At 42.8% G+C, this 7617-nt stretch overlaps 1 pseudogene; it reads left to right on the forward strand.

The window, feature by feature from the left end:
* Window positions 1-3083: 3083 nt before the first annotated feature.
* LOC101131373 (E3 ubiquitin-protein ligase RING2-like) lies at window positions 3084-4108 on the forward strand (annotated as a pseudogene).
* Window positions 4109-7617: the final 3509 nt, after the last annotated feature.

A 7617-nucleotide genomic window follows, 5' to 3' on the forward strand; every position in this document is an offset into this window, starting at 1 on the left:
CTCATGAATGGATTAATGCCATTATCTCTGGAGTGAGTTAGTTATCATGGAGGTGGGTTTCTGATAAAAAAATGAGTTGGGGCCGGGCGCAGTGGCTCATGCCTATAATCCCAGTACTTTGGGAGGCCGAGGCGGGTGGATCACCTGAGGTCAGGAGATCGAGACCAGCCTGACCAATATGGTGAAACCCCTGTCTCTACTGAAAATACAAAAGAGCCAGGCATGGTGGCATGTGCCTGTAGTCCCAGCTGCTAGGGAGGCTGAGACAGGAGAATTGCTTGAACTCGGGAAGAAGAGGTTGCAGTGAGCCGAGATTGTGCCTCTGCACTCCAGCCTGGGCAACAGAGAGACACTCCATCTCAAAAAAAAAAGAAAGAGTTGAGACTGCTTCCTCTTCCCATCTCTTGCCCATCCAACAAGGCCCTCACGAAATTCTGGCACCTTGATATTAAACTTTCCAGCCTCCAGAACTGTGATAAATAAACTTCTTTTTAAAATAAATTACCAGTCGGTGGCATTCTGTTATAACAACACAAAACAGAGTAAGAGAGCTTGCCATTCTTGTATTACATCCTGATTCCTTCCAACTTTGCCATGATGGCACACAGGAAGAGCCAGAGCCCAGTCTCTGAGAAAACAGTTTCTGTCAATGTAACTTTAATTGGAACATTTAGGGCAAGAGGATTAATTATTGGGCAGCTTTACTGCTTAGTCTACTTTTTTTTCTGACACAGAGTCTCGCTCTGTCACTCAGGCTGGAGTGCAGTGGCGTGATATTGGCTCACTGCAAACTCCACCTCCCACCACCTAAGCCTGGCCCTGCTTAGTCTGCTTGATTATTTGTTATTTTTCTCTTAAGTCTTTTCCTGTATGCTTGGTTTTCTTCAAGACCGTTTTGATTAAAGCCACTTTTTGTTTCACTGATGTTTTTCTCTGAATGTGAACACAGAAATATGTGTTAGGTTTATGTATGCAGCTGTTTACTCCTGCATTATCTTGTATTGGTAAAAATCTGAAATAAACTACATGTCCATATTGAGTCTGGTTAAATAAAAGATGATAACATATGGCCCAGAGTGGTGGCTCACGCCTGTAATCCTAGCACTTTGGGAGGCCGAGGTGGGCAGATCGCTTGAGCTCAGGAGTTCAAGACCAACCTGGCCAACATGGTGAAACCCCATCTCTACTAAAAATACAAAAATTAGCCAGGCGTAATGGTGCATGCCTGTAATCCCAGCTACTCTGGAGGCTGAGGCAGAACTTGGGAGGCAGAGGTGAGCCAAGATCGCGCCACTGCACTCCGGCCTGGACGACAGAGTGAGACTCCGTCTCAAAAACAAAAATTATCCGGGTGTGGTGGTGTGTGCCTGTAGTCCCAGCTACTCCAGAGACTGAGGTAGGAGGGTTGCTTGAGCCCTGGAGGCAGAGGTTGTGGTGAGCCAGAATTGTATTGCTGTACTCCAGCCTGGGCAACAAAGCAAAGCCCTGTTTCAAAAAAAAAAAAAAAAACAGAGAGAGGTTATTGGACTTTAGATTGACTGGAGCTTCGAGATTTTTGTTATTTTTTTAGTTTCCTTTTCTTTACCCCTTAAAAAAAAATACCATTGAGAGCAAGCTTATTTTAAAATTAGATTTTTTTTGTTTGTTTGTTTTTGTTTTTGTTTTGAGATGGAGTTTTGCTCTTGTCACCCAGGCTGGAGTGCAATGGTGCAATCTCAGCTCACTATAACCTCAGTCTCCCGGGTTCGAGAGATTCTCCTGCCTCAGCCTCCCAAGTAGCTGGAATTATAGGCACCTGCCACCACGCCTGGCTAAAATTTTTTTTTTTTTTTTTTGAGACAAAGTCGCGCTCTGTCGTCAGGCTGGAGTGCAGTGGTGCGATCTCTGCTCACTGCAACCGCTGCCTCCCTGGTTCAAGTGATTCTCCTGCCTCAGCCTCCTGTGTAGATGGGATTACAGGCATCTGCCACCATGCCCAGCTAATTTTGTATTTTTAGTAGAGAGGGGGTTTCTCCATGTCGGTCAGGCTGGTCTCGAACTCCTGACCTCAGATGATCAGCCCACCTCGGCCTCCCAAAGTGCTGGGATTACAGGCGTGAGCCACTGCACCCAGCTGCCACTACTTTCAATGTCAAAAACCACAATTACTTTTGCACCGACTACACCTAGTATCTACTGTTTCTAACTTACATATCTAAAACTCTTGGTTCAGGTCTCAATGGTACAATTTATTCAATGACAATATGCAAAGGGTTTTGTGTTTCTGTAGTGCAGTGGTTCTCAAAGGACATTGTCAAAATCTCTAAGGAGATTAACCCAAGTTTGTGGGCTGTTTCTGGGATTTCCAAAATTTAACAGGCACTGGGGTACAGAAGAAAAAGCATGAAGGTTGAAGCTGATAGACATGGATACAAACCCTAATTCATCTCTCAGCTAGTTTCAAAACAGAAGCCAAGTTAAACTGTCTAGGCTTTATTTTCTCATCTTTAAAATGGGGAGAGAAATATTAACTCAGAGGGTTGTGGGGAGACCTGAATTAGAGTATGCCCATGGAGCAACTGGTGAATGGAAGGTGCTCAAGTCCACAAGTGTGTTCTCACTCCCTCTAGTAACAAAACAGTGCAGTCAGCCTGCCACACTTGCAGTTTACATCCTAGATCCAACCAACTGCAGATCAAAAATGTTCAGAAAAAAACAAATAATAAAAAGCAGTAATACAACAATAAAAATTATACAAATAAAAAACACAGTATAACAACCATTTAAATAGCACTTACATTGTATTAAGGTATTATAAATAACCTAGAGATTTAGAATATTTGGAAGGATGTGCGTAGGTTACATACAAATTTGACACCATAGTATATGCACCAGAGTATATTAGGGACTTGAACATGCGCGGATATGCGCAGATTTTGGTATCCGTGGGGAGAGAGTGGGGTGTCCTGGAACCCTGGAGGCTTGTGTTAAAATGCTCTTTGCGGCTCGCTATATTGTAAGGCGGCGCCAGCTGCCGCGGCAGCCGATTACCCGAGTCTCGCTCCTGCATGGCCAGCGAGCCCCTGGCTGGGGCGGGAGCCTCAATGTCTCAGGCTGTGCAAACAAAAGGAACTCAACAATTAAGCAAAACATGGGAACTCAGTTTATATGAGTTACAATGAACACCTCAGTGACTCTCTTACAGAAGGCAATAACAGATGGCTTAGAAATTGTGGTTTCACCTCGAAGTCTGCACAGTGATTTAATGTGCCCAATTTGTTTGGATATGTTGAAGAACCATGACTACAAAGGAGTCTTTACATCGTTTCTGTGCAGACTGCAACATCATAGCCCTTAGAAGTGGCAACAAAGAATGTCTTACCTGTTGGAAAAAACTAGTTTCCAAAAGATCACCAAGGCCAGACCCAAAGTTTGATGCACTCATCAGCAAAATTTATCCAAGTCATGATGAATATGAAGCTCATCAAGAGAGAGTATTAGTCAGGATCAGCAAGCACAATAATCAGCAAGCACTCAGTCACAGCATTGAGGAAGGACTGAAGATAACTGCAGCAAGGCAAGAAAAAATAGATTGACAATGGTAGTGGAGCAGAAGATAACGGTGACAGTTCACACTGTAGTAATGCCTCCACACATAGCAATCATGAAGCAGGCCCTAGTAACAAATGAACCAAAACAACTGATGATTCTGGGCTTGAGCTTGATAATAACAATGCAGCAATGGAAATTGATCCAGTAATGGATGGCGCTAGTGAAATCGAATTAATATTCAGGCCTCATCCCACACTTACGGAAAAAGATGACAGTGCACAGACAAGATACATAAAGACTTCTGGTAACACCACTGTTGATTACTTATCCAAGTATCTGGCTGTGAGGTTAGCTTTAGAAGAACTTTGAAGCAAAGGTGAATCAAACCAGATGAGCCTTGATACAGCCAGTGAGAAGCAGTATACCACTTATATAGCAACAGCCAGTGGCCAGTTCACTGTATTAAATTGCTCTTTTTCTTTGGAATTGGTCAGTGAGAAATACTAGAAAGTGAACAAACCCATGGAACTTTACTACGCACATACAAGGGAGCACAAATGAGCTTTTAAAAACCAATTCTGAGACTGAACTTTTTTACAGTGCATTTCTTTAATATTAAAGATGTACCAGCCGGGCGCGGTGGCTCACGCCTGTAATCCCAGCACTTTGGGAGGCCGAGGCGGGCGGATCACAAGGTCAAGAGATCGAGACCACCGTGAAACCCCGTCTCTACTAAAAATACAAAAAATTAGCCGGGTACATTGGCAGGCACCTGTAGTCCCAGCTACTTGGGAGGCTGAGGCAGGAGAATGGCGTGAACACGGGAGGTGGAGCTTGCAGTGAGCTGAGATAGCGCCACTGCACTCCAGCCTGGGTGACAGAGCGAGACTGTGTCTCAAAATAAATAAATAAATAAATAAATAAAAATAAAGATGAATGGCATTACTTTTATGGACAGATCTTGGATATGTTGTTTAGTTTTCTTTCTGAGCCAGACTCGTTTACGCTATTCAAATCTTTTCCCCTTAAGATTTCCTTTTTGGAAGGGACTGCAATTATTCAGTACTGTTTTCTTTTCTTTAAAAAAAAATACCTGAAGTTTCTTGTGGGTTTTTTTTTTTTCCCCCACAAAGTGTGGTTCCACTTGGAGCACGCTTTGACCCAGGAATTTTTCATAGTTTCTGTATTCTTAAAGATTCAGTTGGCTGTCCTTTTCCCGCTCCCCTCAAAATATTTTTAGTCATACACAATGTTAAATATTATGTATTCCGACTTTTTTTCCCCCAGAGTCTTGTATATTCATAGTTTTCTATATAAACTGTAGTACCATCATGAAGACCCAAGGCTCAAATTTACTGTCCTTAAAAACAGTTCTCATAGGATTATTCTTTTCATGGTATTTCTTTCATAATATCTCATTTTAAAAAGAAGTTCTTTATGAACTTAGTGTCCATTGTCATGCAATGTTATTATTTTTTTTTCCATTTTTCCCCCATAATTTTGGAATTTCTGGTCCTGGAAAGAATCAAACAAAATCTTAAGTTCCATGAGAATTTGGTTCATGAACAGATTTTGCTGAAGAAAGAAAAATTAAATTGGTAGTAAAATACAGTCTTCAAGTATTAAAAAAAAATGCTCTTTGCTGAGGGAAAACACTGGATTATTTTGTTAGGGCGCATCTAATTTTTTAATGTGACCATTAGATGGCAGCATTCAGGCGGGATTTCCTGTATCAGACCAAAGGCTTCTCCCCTCTCCCCACTTCTACCCAAAACACAAAAACAAGCTATCCTTCTGAGTGCCTCAGTTGGAACAGCAATTGAGGGATACTGTTTGGGAACGCGATTGCCAAGGGCAAAACTAAAAGAATTCTACTAGGTAGAGGAGGGGAATAATAATAAGAGTTGATAGTATTTACATGCACTAGGCATTCACTGTTCTAAACACTTTTATATATGTTAAAGTGTAGGTAAATAAATTAACAAAACTCCAGTCCACAAACCCCCGTCTCATATAGAGGGGAGCTATAAAACTTTTTTTTGTTGTTACAGACAGGTCTCACTCTCACCCGTGCTGCAGTGCAGTGACATGTGCTTGTAGCTCATTGCAGCCTCCAACTTTTGGGCTCAAGCAATCCTCTTGCCTCAGCCTCCTGAGTAGCTGGGACTACAGGTGCCTGCCATTTTTTATTTTATAATAAAATAATAAAATACATAATGTATATTTTATATTGTTAAATATAATATTTATATTATATATAAATACAACATAAATACAATGTAATATTAATATAACATTAATATAATTAAAATATAATATTTATATAATTATAACATAATAATAAGGCTGGGCGCGGTGGCTCATGCCTGTAATCTCAGCACTTTGGGAGGCCGAGGCCAACATGGTGAAACCCCATCTCTACTAAAAATAGAAAAAGTAGCCGGGTGTGGTGGCAGGCACCTGTAATCCCAGCTACTCCGGAGGCTGAGGCAGGAGAATCACTTGAACCCTGGAGGTGGAGGTTGCAGTGAGCCGAGATTGCGCCACAGCACTCCAGCCTGGGCGACAGAGCAAGACTCCATTTCAATAATAATAATAAAAATAAAATAAAATAAAAATAGCCATCATGGTGCCAAGCACCTATAGTCCCAGCTACTCAGGAGGCTGGGCAACCACCTTTGAGAAAAGGCTATCTAGTCACAACTGCTTTTTTTCTCTTTCTTTTTTTTTTTAAATAGAGACAGGGTTTTGCCATGTTGCCCAGACTGGTCTTAAACTCCTGGGCTCAACCTATCTGCCTGCTATGGCCTCCCCAAAGTGTTGGGATTACAGGCTTGAGCCACTGGGCCCAGGTTACAAATATTATTATTATTATTATTATTATTTTTGAGATGGAGTTTTGCTCTTGTTGCCCAGGCTGGACTGCAATGGCATGATATAGGCTCACTGCAACCTCTGCCTCCCAGGTTCAAGCGATTTTCCTGCCCCAGCCTCCCGAGTAGCTGGGACTACAGGTGTGCGCCACGACGCCCAGCTGATTTTTGTATTTTTAGTAGAGACAGGGTTTCACCATGTTGGCCAGGCTGGTCTCGACCTCCTGACCTCAGGTGATCTGCCTGTGTCAGCCTCCCAAAATGCTAGGATTACAGGCGTGAGCCACTGCACCCGGCATGAAAGAGTGACCTTTGGAAACTGACTGAGTCTGTTCCTCTTCTTGGGAGCTGCTGCTTTTCTTTTTTTTGAGACAGAGCCTTGCTCTGTCACCCAGGCTGGAGTGAAGTGGTGCGATCTCGGCTCACTGCAAGCTCCACCTCCCAGGTTCACGCCATTCTTCTGCCTCAGGCTCCCGAGTAGCTGGGACTACAGGCGCCCACCACCACACCCGGCTAATTTTTTGTATTTTATTAGAGATGGGGTTTCACTGTGTTAGCCAGGATGGTCTCGATCTCCTGACCTCGTGATCTGCCCGCCTCAGCCTCCTAAAGTGCTGGGATTACAGGCGTGAGCCACCGCACCCAGCCAGAAGACGACTCTTAACAAATCTTGTCCATTGGAAAGGCACTGACTCAAATCTGCAGAACAAATCTTACTAAACAAGCATTGTTTACTATACTTTCACTGGTCATCTCCCCACTACTTGCCTCCCCATTCCCAGAAACCCAAAACTCCTTTTCTTCTGTTTAGTCTGAGATGTTATATCAGTCCCAGTTCTAACCAGCCCTTGGGGTTACTCATATGGGTGTTTCCATGTATACATGCAAGATGCACAAGTTAGTGAACTTCTGTTTGCTTTACTCATGCTAATCTGTCTTTTGCCAGACTAGTTTATAGGGACTCAGCTGGAGACCCTAAGATGAGTAAAGGAAAATTACTTCTTTTCTCCCATGCATATGTTTCATCTTGACTCTACTTGGCCTTTTTCCTCTTCATTTTTTGTGAAGACTGTATGTGTCTGGGCTTCAATATTTTCAAATGTATGGATGAGTTGTTCGTCTTCTTGCAGTATCTTTTTTTTTTTTTTGAGATGGAGTCTTGCTATGTCGCCCAGGCTGGAATGCAATGGCACGATCTTGGCTCACTGCAACC

This window comes from Gorilla gorilla, chromosome 13 (genome assembly GCF_029281585.2).
Source record: "Gorilla gorilla gorilla isolate KB3781 chromosome 13, NHGRI_mGorGor1-v2.1_pri, whole genome shotgun sequence".
NCBI classification, from domain to species: Eukaryota; Metazoa; Chordata; class Mammalia; order Primates; family Hominidae; genus Gorilla; species Gorilla gorilla.